We start from the raw sequence: 12,019 nt of genomic DNA on the forward strand, positions 1-12,019 counted from the left end.
GCTGCATCAGCCACTGACTGCGCCAGCGCGCTCGGCGCACCACACTGCGCCCCGTGTGCATAGACCGGCGAGCGGCGCCCGGGGTCGTGCTCGTCAGATCCAGCGCAACACCATGGATAGGGGGACTGATCCCCCACAATTCGCTCGGGCCAGTCAGAACATCGCCGCGGCGGCAATGCTTCTACGCGGCCTGTCCAAGCCGAATGACCCTCATGAACAGGTGATCCACCGGAACCTTCGGGCACTAGTGGAGACCGCCGCCGTGCAACAAGCGGAGAGCTCCGTATCACGACACCAACTTGTGACCTCGCTCCCCACCAGGGGAATGGGGACGCAACAGATGGGTCGCTCGACCTGATCACCACGACGACCGCCGAGTGTGGAATAGAGGGCCGCATTGGCACCTCGTCCTAACTTGGCGACCGCTCCATACCGATCGCCTGTCTGCGCGTGGCTCAGGCCAAACTGAGACATACGCAGCAGTGACCGGAGTCCTAGCCCTGATGGCCCGTGACCGCGAACCTTTGTCCAAAACCTCCAGCAAATGCTGCTCCTGCCGCGCTCCAACGGAGGCCGGGGCAAAGGTAAGGCCAAGCGCCAGGATCAGGACGAGGGCCCCTCCATGCAGAGGGGGAAAAAGAACAAAAAGGACCACCGCCGACCGGCCAACTCCGCATTGGCCGCCACGGCTGATCACGCAGGCACGTAGCCCCAGTAGGACCCTCCGGGCCACTTCCACGAGCTCATGGAGAGCCCGTGCACCAACCACGACTACCCCATCAAACATCTCTACAAGGACTGCCAGCTCCTCAAGCGCCTTCTGCGGCAGGCCGACAGCCCAAAGGAAGAAAAAGGCGAAGAAGCAGCGACCGAGAAAGGGGGCGTAGCGGGCAAGGATCTGGATGACTGAAGGTTAAAGTGATCTGATCGGACGCCTACCGACTGAAGGACAACAACAACGACATTCTCTCCAAACGCTTGGAACATCTATGTCGTTTTTCTTCCCCTAAGTTTCAGTCTTACCATTGTTTACTTAACGTATGCTCCTACAAAAGCACCCTGACCCAAACACTTTTCGGCCCAGGGTGCTCGGGGGCTCCACTAGGGGGCACTACTACCTGTCTGTTTTGTTTACTATCATATGGTGAAATTCCTTCCTACCCGATCAAAAGGGGAGTTCGTTCCTTTAATTTTCCTTACGTAGCTTTGCTTTAAAACATTCTAACCGATCGCACCCCGCCTTTCCCTACGGTTACGAGCAGCTGAGCCTCATGGGCCATGCCCTAGGCTCCCAAGGTTGCAACCTATAGGACAAACAAGCAGGTACAAGAGAGAAAGATTAAAAAATAAAATTATGCTAAGGGAAAACTAAGGAACAAAAGGGAACAGGCTTCCCCGAATGGAGTGACTCCATCACAGAAAACAAAGCCAATTGTAGTCATTAAGCGCACAGGAACGTTTACATGGGGACTCCCCCATGAACTTAAACTTTTTACGTTCACTAAACTACTTATATTTTATAAGCTATTGGACTAGCTCGGCGGCATCTGCTGTCGGTGCGACCGATGAAGGCGCGGGCTGCTCACTCCTCGGCGGCACGACGTTCGGCTCGGTCGAAGCCAGGGCGACATCCACCTCTGACCCAGGCTCCATGCCATCCGTAGGCTAGGCAACGTCCTCCCCACGCATGCTTCTGGCCATGTCTTCACGATGGACGTCCATCACCCACTGAGCAGAGACATGCTCTACCACTGACCTTGCGTGCGGCAGCAAGCTCTCCCCGATCGATTGGATATCCTCCGTGCTTAAGCCTTCAGCATACCCACTGTAGATAGTAGCGAAGTCTAGGTTCGGGTGGTGCATCGCCACCGAAGTCAGCACCCCCGACGCCCCGTAGAACAGTCCGCTCGTGATAAGGTCCTGGACCGCATCTGGGACCTCCGCCAGCTAGACGACGGGCGCGCTAGTGCTTGGCGCCGACCTAAAGACTTCCGAGATGATGAGCTGGGCAATGTTGCGAATCTGGTCAAGTTCCCCCTTGAGAGTGTGATGCTCTTCACGGGACTTGGCTAGCTCCTCTACATTTCGGCTGAAGGTCGCCTTGATCGTCTCCAGGTCCCGCTCCAGAGTCTTCACCCTTTCGCCCAGCTCTAAAAGAAGGGCGGTGACAAGCTCGAAAACAGGCTGAAGGAAAAAACCAACATGACGAAAAACAGAAAATGTATGTTCTGACATGGAAGTTCTCAAGGACGGAGAATTCCTCCGCCTATCGAGTCACCTGCGTGCACAGCCGGGCGTTCGCCTCCTCTGTCCCCATCACCCGGCCCCAAAACGCAAGCACCTCTTGGTCCACCTCCGACCGGGCCTTTTGCTCTGACTCCAGGGCCTTTCGCGCCAACTCCAGTGTGCTCTGCTCTGACACCAAAGCGCTCCACTCTGACTCAAGGGCCACCAAGGACTCTTGGAGCGCCGCCTCGGTGTTCGCCAGGGATGTCCACAACCCCGCCTCGGTCTCCGCATGGCGGGCCTTCGTCTCCTTGAGCCCTTGCTTGGCGGCAGTCACCCGCTCTGCTACACACTGCCCCTCCACCCGTGTCGTGGTCACCTCGGCCGCCCGATCCTGGGACTCGTGGTGAGCGAACTCTAGCTACGCTCAAGCTCAGCCATCTAGGCGTGCTCCATTCGAAGGAAGCGGGACTTGCGGGACGACATCCCCTTCAGACTCTATGAAAAACAAGGATGCTAAGGCAACCAACAAAAGATTCAAAGGTCAAAGATAAGTACAGGAAACTCACCTCCGTGGTAAGCTACAGATCAACCTCGACTAACTGCTGAGCGGACATAACCCGCTCCTAGGCGTCTCCGAGCCTCGTGGATAGGTTGGCGAGTTCAGACACCGTGGCATGTCCTTGCTCCCCAAGGATGTCCCAGAGCTGACCCTCCTACGAATTCCGAAGGACAAACTGCACCTTTGTCTAGTCCTTAGGGCAGGGCCACTATAGGTCACCCTCCGGCAGCCCGCCGAAGGGCCCAGCCTCCAACTGAACTACTGCCAGCTCCCGCGATGACACCGGTAGCACCACCATGTCATCAGCCTCGTCATCCAATGGGATATCCACCACCTCAGTTGCACGGGCCGCCGATGGGCATTCCGACTCTATCCCGGCCACGTCCCCCACCGATGCCTTTGGCTCCGATGACATGGATGAGCCGTGCAGCCCTCCACCTGGTGAGACAGGGAGCTCGGCCTCCCTCGCCTCTTCCGCCGTAGCCGGTGGAGGAGGGGCCATGAGAGTTACCTCCGACGTGACCCCCGCAGTCAGCACCGGGATCACCGCCAACGCCGCCACCACCGCTACCACCATACCAGCAACCGACCCGGGGGGCACCACCCCCAGAAGGGAAGACTTCGCCGCCACCACCCTATTCCCCCCGTCGCTTGCCGCGACACGCTGCAGGGTGGGCCTCCAAGTCTCCTGCACGGGAGTTGGGGCGATGCTCAACCTCGACATCACCCCGCCGCTGACAAAAAGTGCAGATAAGTCACAAAAGACTCAACAACAAAAGATCCGATGTAAGCAGCACTACTCTGAAGGCAAGACCCAATGTCAACGGGCCTGCAGGGTAAGGGCTGCTCCCAGGCTATGACCTGCGCACCCTCACTTTAGCCAGGGGCAGAGTCCTCCTAACAGGCTCCTGCCCCGCCTATGGGTCGCCGTGTCCCTCGGCTTGGGACTCCCCGACCGGAGCAGCGAGCGGGGCATCCTCCGGCTGCGAGTCGCACGATGCATGGGTGCCAGTCTGCTCCTCAGACTGCCCGGCTTGCTCGGCCACGTCCACGGCCGGCGGGGCATCCTTCGGCTATGAGTCGCGCGCTGGCACCGCTCCCGGCGACGCACTAGTGCCAGTCTGCTCCTTGGACTGCCTGGCTTGCTCGGCCGTGTCCGCGGCAGGCGGGGACAGGACCGGTGACGCTACCAAGGGGTGCGGTGACCGTGTCCGCTTTGCCTCCCGTTCACCAGCAACATCCGCACTTGCCACATGCTTCCTCACCACGGGAACCACCGCGCACTTTTTTGCCTCCTGCTCATCACCAGCGGACGTTGCCGCAGGGTCGCGATGCTCCGCCGAGGTCACAATGACCTCCGAACTTTCCTCCTCGTTGGAGAAAACCATGTCATCCACATCCGAGGGATCCTCTGACGCGAGCTCCGACACAACATCGCTCCTATGTTCCCCGGCATTCACACACCGGGCGATCTCCTGCTCCTTCTGCTTCCGCCGAACCTCCCTAGTTCTCTTCTTCCTGGCGTCTGCCACCTCCTTCTGGGCGGCCTACCAAGCCACACCCTTCAATCCCTTGGGAAGGTGCGGCTGGGACTTGTAAACTCCAAGCCCCTATGGAACGGATGGCCCAAAATCAAGAAATAGGAAAAGCAGAGGAAGAAGCATGGACAAAATAGAAGGGAGCATACCAGTCTCAACACGATTGTGGAGTTGAAAGGTGTGGGCTTCCCATCGACCCTCTCTTTGGGCTTCAGCTGCAACACCCAACCAAGGCGACTCCAGACCTCATCGTCCGGCAGATCCTCCGGTGACACACGGTCTGGATCCAATAGGCCGCTATACATCCACATCGGCCGTGTCCTCTCCGCCAATGGCGCAACCCGGTGGCGGTAGAGGGTGTGGAACACCCGCACCCCGTCAAGGCCGCACTTTATGAGCTTCCGAAGCTCCTCCTCGATGACCCCACCTTATGCTTCTCCTTACGAGCACAACCCCACGACCAACTGTACTGCTTCTCTGGCCTCCCACCGGTGAACGCCGGGAACAGCGCCTCCACTAGATTCCTGATGTAAAACCACTCCCCATGCCACCCCCTGTTGGTGTCGCAGGGAGTGTACGCGGGATACGAGCCTCCCCTGCTCGGTTTCCGCTGTAGGGCAAAACCCTCCACAGGCACGATCTCGGCCGGATTCCTCGCCATCAAGGCTCTCCTAGAGAACAGCCGCCGGAAGAAATCTATGTGCGGCTCCATCCCGAGGAAAGCCTCGTAGACGGTGATGAAGCCGGCGATGTGCAGCACTCCCGTCGGGTAAAGGTGCTGCAGCTCCAGACCCCACTCAATGAGGAGCCCACGCAGGAACCAGTGCGTGGGGTACCCTAACTCGCGCTCATGGAAGGTGAGAAAGGACACCACCTCGTTAGGCCGAGGTTATGGGAACTCGTCCCTTCTGAAATCCCTCCAATGCGCCACCTCCTTCGGAGGCAGGAACCCCTTCGTGACGAAGGCCTTCAACACTGACTCCCTCATAGTGGACGACCTCAAGTCCAACATTTCACTCCAGGATCACAAAAGGATTGGTGAGTTTTTCTCTTCTCCTTCGCTCTCTCCCTTTTCTTTCCTAGAAACCACCGCGGCTCTCAAGAACGTTCACGGCAAGAAGGAAAAGGAATGGAGGCGGTAGATAAGGAAAAGGCGAAAGAACAGGGCAAAAACCTTCTCCCTTCTTCTACTTAAGGAAAAGGATACAACAGTTAGGGGAGGGCACATCGATCGGGAAAGACAAAATGGCGGAGCGAAAAACCCTCTCTTTCCCATTTAATGCAGATGAGACGCACCATGACCGATGAGACGTGCCCTGCCCGATGGAACAGCTCCTGATCAGATGGGACGTGGCCTGGGTATGGCCCACCACTACCGAATGCCAGCCACTACCACACGCTGGGCACAAGAACCAAAGCACCACCACACACAGGTGGCTCTCCGCATCCCGAGGCGGGACTAAAAAAACCAAAAACGAGATCTCCGCCAGGAGAGACCGTCGGGCTTCTTAAGTCAATCAAACGGCTCAGGAAAAAATATCGAGGGATAGGTAAGGAGCAAAGGGACGCCCCATGTAGGCCATGCCGACTCCGTCACGAACGACGAGCACGGGTCCCGGTCGGACATTTTCGACTGGAGCTCTTCAAACCCCGTCACTCGAGTCGTCAAGGTAACAGTATCGACCCCCGCTATTTCTTTATAATCATTTCATACATCCATATGCGCATTCATTCCATATGCCCATGCCCCCCGGACGATTCGGGTCCTAAACCGCCCGGGGGCTCGAGAACTAAGCATCGCACGTGCAGCGAAATACATCACAACGCTCCGTGTTGCATCACGAAGCGGCAGTTGCCTCATTCGACATGAGCAACCAATAGAGCCAGGGGAGAAAAACATAGATGAGCCCCGTGTGGCCCTCGCCCAATCTGGCAGACAGGGCCATCTCAACCTTCTTGTTCGATCCTGAACCTCTTGTCAAGCCCATAGAATCTTCATCGAGGGGAGGCCGTTAGGCCACCCGGGTCAATCTCCAAAACGACCTGGGCATCTGCCGGGTTGCAGGTAAAGGAGCAGTGGAATGTCATAAGAGGGCTATGCTAACCCCGTCATGAACGACGGACCCAGATTCCACTCGATCATACCCATTAGCGAACTCATCGAGCGTGTCACTCAAGCCCGAGCGATCGGGACAAGCAACAAAACTCAGCCCCTCCGGTTGTGAGGAACTAAGGACGGGGTAACACACACAAAACTCACACCGACCCCTACTACGGCTCGATAGGGCTCGGGGGCTCAAGACACAAAATGCTCGGGTCTATGACCCTGAACTCGCCTCATCCGGCTACGCTCCGACTGCACCCGGGTCTACGACCCCAAACTCACCCCATCCAGCTACGCTTTGACTGCGCTAAAAAAACACCCAGGTCTATGACCCCGAACTCGCCCCATCCGGCTATGCTCTGACTGCGCTCCAAAAAACACCCGGGTCTGCGACCCCAAATTCGTCCCATCTGGCTACGCTCCGACTGCACTCCAAAAACACCCGGGTCTGCGACCCCAAACTCGCCCCATCAGGATTCACGAGCTTTGGCTCGCCCGATCCCAAACTAACTAACTAAACTGCCTCAGTTGCGCGGGCCGCACCGAGGCCAGGATCCACAACTCTGACTCGCCCGATCCCACGGCGCGCACCGACGCTAGGATCCGTAAGCTTTGTCTCGTCCGATCCCTAAAAGACTAACTACCTCGCCTGATCCCACGGCGTGCATCGATGCCAGGATCCACGAGCTCCGTCTCACCCGATCCCTAAAACAACTAAACCGCCTTAGCTGCACAACGACGCCTTGGTTAAACAAAACTCCATCTCGACTGAAGAACATGCACACACGCCCGCTAACAAACACCCCCCAGACGGTTCTGCCCGAACCGCCCGGGGGCTTGGGGGTTACATCCGTGGGTGCGCTCGCGCGCACCCGTCGATGAAACGAAACACCCCCAGACGGTTCTGCCTAAACCGCTCGGGGGCTTAGGGGCTACACCCGTGGGAGCGCTCGCATGCACCCGTCGTCGAGGCAAAAATCCCCCAGACGATTCTGCCCGAATCGCCCAGGGGCTCAAGGGCTCCTGTTGGGTTCATAAACCTGGGGTCCCTCACGGACCGGCTTCCCTGCAAAGGCTCAGCCCAAGCAGACAACGCGCAACTCATGGGCCGGCCCAAGAGTCTGAACAACAGGCCAGAAGGGCGGTCTAGTCACCGACCGGAAGGTCTGGCCGAGGAAGAACAACACCCGCTTGTCGACTCCGGCCCACCTCTCCGACCCGAGCGCTCACTTCGGTCTCCAGCCGCCTCTGGACGGTCTCTCCGACCGGAAGGCCTGGCAAAGCATTATCTCCGACTCTGACCCCACGTCTCTGACTGGGGTATGCAAAAACTCTGCTCACTGCTCTTCTCCGACTAGCGCAACCAAAGCCGATTGGGACCAACCGACCAGAGACACCCGCCCGGAAAGGACCAGGGAACGAACAGAGAAAGCAAGGCAAGGCGCTCAAGTCAAACCATGATACCAGAGACCGTACCCTGTCACCTGTAGGAACAGTACTCTTCAACCACCCTGACACAAACAGTATTGTAGGCGTCGACATTTTCCTCTACAATATTGTGGGTGCCGTTAACTCCCATACGGTAAGGCCCCCCACATGCCTCTAGGCATCGACAGTGTTGTGGGCGCCGGGATTTACCGTACCGAGTGAACGTGGTGAAACTCCTCACATGCCTCTAGGCATCAACAATATATGCAGGTGTCGACATCTGCCATATCCAAAACAAGACGACGTAACCTCCCCCAAACAACCGACATCCAACAGTGTTGTGGGCGCCTACCATCCTCCTATACCCGTCGGCGTGGGCAACAAGACTTAGAAGCATACGAACTCTCTCCCTCTCACTTGTAAGGCCATCCCCTTCATCTATAAAAGGGGATGCCCTATCTCCCAAGAGACTCAGTTGATTCAAGTTCATATAAGCTAATCCAGATCGATCAAGTTCACTAGCTCACAACCATAGAACCGCCAGGTTTGGACCTCAAGCACACGCTTGAACACTTAGCTCATAGAGGAGCTCCTATCGCTCTCGGCCCTTCCGACCGAAGCCGACCGGACCACTCGCGCACCCCATCTTTCTCCTTCTCGTTTGTAACCCCACTACAAACTTCGAGCACCTGGGCTTAGGAATAAAGTCACCGACCGACTCAAACTGGATGTAGGGCACGTTGCCTGAACCAGTATAAACCCTGTGTCATTGAGTGCTAGGCCACCTCCGATCACAACGTGCGGCAAAACTACAAATATTTACTTGTTGGTCACTTTTTGCACCGACAATATTGAATGATCTATCTAATAATACTATTGTATAATAAATATTAATATTTTTAATATATTTAGTTAAAATTAAAAGTGTTTGAGTTCTCGTAAGGTGGTAATGACAGTTTTTATGGGACGGAGAATGTACGACTTAGTGTGTCCACGGTGGAGAGACGTGCGGGGGAGAAAATGGATGAGAGCTGAAGTGACAAGATTCTGATGGGACCCACCACATACAAGGAGAGAGAGTTCAGGCTTTTAGCCCTGCTGTCTGTTGCTGCGTTCATATGTCCACAAGATAGTATGTTTCTAGCGGGTTCATATGTCCACAAGATAGTATGTTTCTAGCGGGTTCAAGTTTTTCTAGGGAAATTATCCAACTTTGCTTGAATTCCTAAGGAAAGAACGATTTTCAAATATTAACCTAGGGAAACATAGTTCTCCTAGGGTTCCTTTAATTTTTCTAGGGAAAACGATGTAAAAATCTCTAGGGAAATTGGTGAATATTGATAGTGCTTTTGGTTTTTGAAGGTGTATATATTCTTTTGGGAGATAGGTAGATAGGGGCAAAAAATCCCTTTTCTTTTGTTGTGATATATAGAAACACATGCAACATATTTGTGTCATTCACAAGGATGTGAAAAACAACATTGAACATGTTTGTCCAGTGTCATTAGTGAATCGTGACTATGCATAATAGCATGAAAGATGTGCTTTTGATATAAATTAATTTGAGTTCTTATCAGTGGCGGTTCGCATGTTAGTAGATAGATTGAGGCACATTGAAATGAACTAGATCCAAAGTTCTTGATGATCAAAACAAATAAGTGAAGCACAAGTGACCTCTTTGCATTTAGTTCTTCATAATCAAGACAAACAGGTTAATCAGAAGCACAAAAAAGATACAAGAACTAGCAACTTCTCTAACTAGTCCTACTAGTAGTCTATCTTTCTTCCCAATCCCTAAAATATTGTTGCATCCCTCAAATTCAAAATTGTGGTGTCAGTGAGACCTACTCCTTTCTTGGAGCCCAATAGCAAGTTGATATATTCATCCCCCCCCCACCCCCATTAGAAAAAGGGACATCCTTCCCCATTGCACTACAAAAAAGAAACCAGAGCAGGCTCACGTCAAAATCCAAAATACTAAACAAAATCTAAGTCTTCCAGACCCACCTTGTGCACGGTACAATAGTAGAGGACTCGGCCTTCACTCCATGGTTGCTTTAATTTGCGCTGCACAACCCGCCACTTCCCACATTCACCACAGATAATCAGTGGGAGACCATCATACCTACCTGGACCTATTACTAGCACACTTGAGTCGGTGAGCATGGCCATGCATTTGGAGCACTAGTGGCGACCATAGTCATACTGTTCTAGGGACGATTGGATCGTGGAACGTAGTCAGGGCCGTCCCACAAATTTCATGGGCCCTTGGGCCAGTAAGCCACGCCGGAGGGACGTCCGTGCTCGCGCTCACGCCTGGCCCTAGCACGCCGACACCGTCACGCAGTCCGCAAACACACACTCACGATCGAGAACGAGAATACGAGCGGCCGCCGCCAATTGGTACGCAGGCCTGTTGGTACGCACTGTTGCCTTGCCGGCGTATGGGCTGATAGCATCTACTATACAGTATACACATGGGTACCCTCATGGGCCCCCAGCCTCATGGGCCCATGGTCATCGCATAGGCTGCCCCCCAGGACGGGCCTAAACGTAGTACGCTTCTTAATAAACGTTTTTCCACTGTAGGAGTTTTACCGCCTGTGACTGGAAGGTCCCGGGCTTGAGTCGTGGTCTCCTCGCATTGCACAGGCGAGGATAAAGCTTGCTACCGACACCCTTCCCTAGACCCCGCATAGAGCGGGAGCTCTCTGCACTGGGTACGTCTTTTTTTTAAGAAAACCTAGAACAGGATTGTTCCCACTTTCTTAGAACAGTAACAATGTTCCCAGGACAAGGAACATGGTATTGTACCACGTTCCCGGTGATACTGGCGGCGGCACCAAGCAAGAACTAGAGCGGGTGTACAACTATATTGACCTATTCGGCTGGTATTAAAGTCGGCTGATAAGTTCAAGCAAACAGGCTTTATACGATCGATAAAATTTATGGAACAATGGGCCGAGACCCGGACGGTCGATGAAAATTAATTTATGGAACCATGGGCCGAGACCCGGACGGTCGATGAAAATTTATGGGACAACATAGAATAAGACTATTTGGTATGCCTTTTAAGGCTTCGCCTACGGAACTGACGGGTGAGGAGCCTGTTGGGAGCTGCTTCTCTGACTCCATAAGTTTCATTTTGGACCGAGCTGGAGTCCTACTCGAAACTGCTTAGTACAATACACTACAGTACCAAGGCACGAGGAGCCGGAGCGCTTGGAGCTGCGCCAAACATGCACTAAATAAAAAGTGAAGTATATGATAAAATATATAGCATCTAGACCCTGATGCTGGCTTAAAGAACTCTCAACTAATTTTTACTTCTTCATCTTGGCAAATCCCAAATAGCTAAATTGAATATAAAAGGGTAGATTCATACGCTCAACCAATAAAACCGGGCGTTAGAGCAAATTACCTTGCTTCTTCTGGAAACTGGAATGGCTGCACAACGACGTAGCATCGGCCGATGGTGGTCGATGTGGGCGCATGGAATGGCTAGCGAGAGAGAGGAGGGAGCAGCGGCAGCTCGGAGCGGCGGGCGGATCGGAGCGGCGCGTCTCAACAAAAATCAACGCGAGGAGTCGAGACGACGCGGAGTAGATAAGGCCTTTTGGAATGCGGGATTTTTTTCCTGTTTATGTGCTTTTTTTTTGAGAAAATAAACTGATTCCTGTGAAATTCTTACGTAATTCCTGTGAAATTCATGCGTTCTAAAAAAGACACGGTGCTGCCAGTTGAGCTGTTGTTTATTGGGCCAGGGATTAAGTGGGCTATAGAGAGGTACGGCGACATGTATACAACTCATCTCTACTCCTAATTAGTACCTATATTATATGTACTAAGTACCGTGGACCATTGGGGGGCCTGCCCCTGCGCGCTCCCCTTCTCTCGGCCCCTGTGTTTTCATTTAACACAGGTTTAAGTGGCTCAATGCAAAATTTTCGGCACCTGAACCGGTTCGATACACAAGGAAGCCACCACCCACGATGAACACGCCATGCCGGATCTATTCATCTCTTGAACCGATATGGATTTACAGTACACAATATAAAAAGTCTAACGATTTAAAATTGCACTTTGAAAGTTAGTGGATGGAAAAAAAGGTGGGGACAGCCTCCATGGAGCAACCATGGGCATCCATCGTGTATTTGCGAC

The sequence above is a fragment of the Miscanthus floridulus genome, chromosome 19 (genome assembly GCF_019320115.1).
Source record: "Miscanthus floridulus cultivar M001 chromosome 19, ASM1932011v1, whole genome shotgun sequence".
NCBI lineage: Eukaryota > Viridiplantae > Streptophyta > Magnoliopsida > Poales > Poaceae > Miscanthus > Miscanthus floridulus.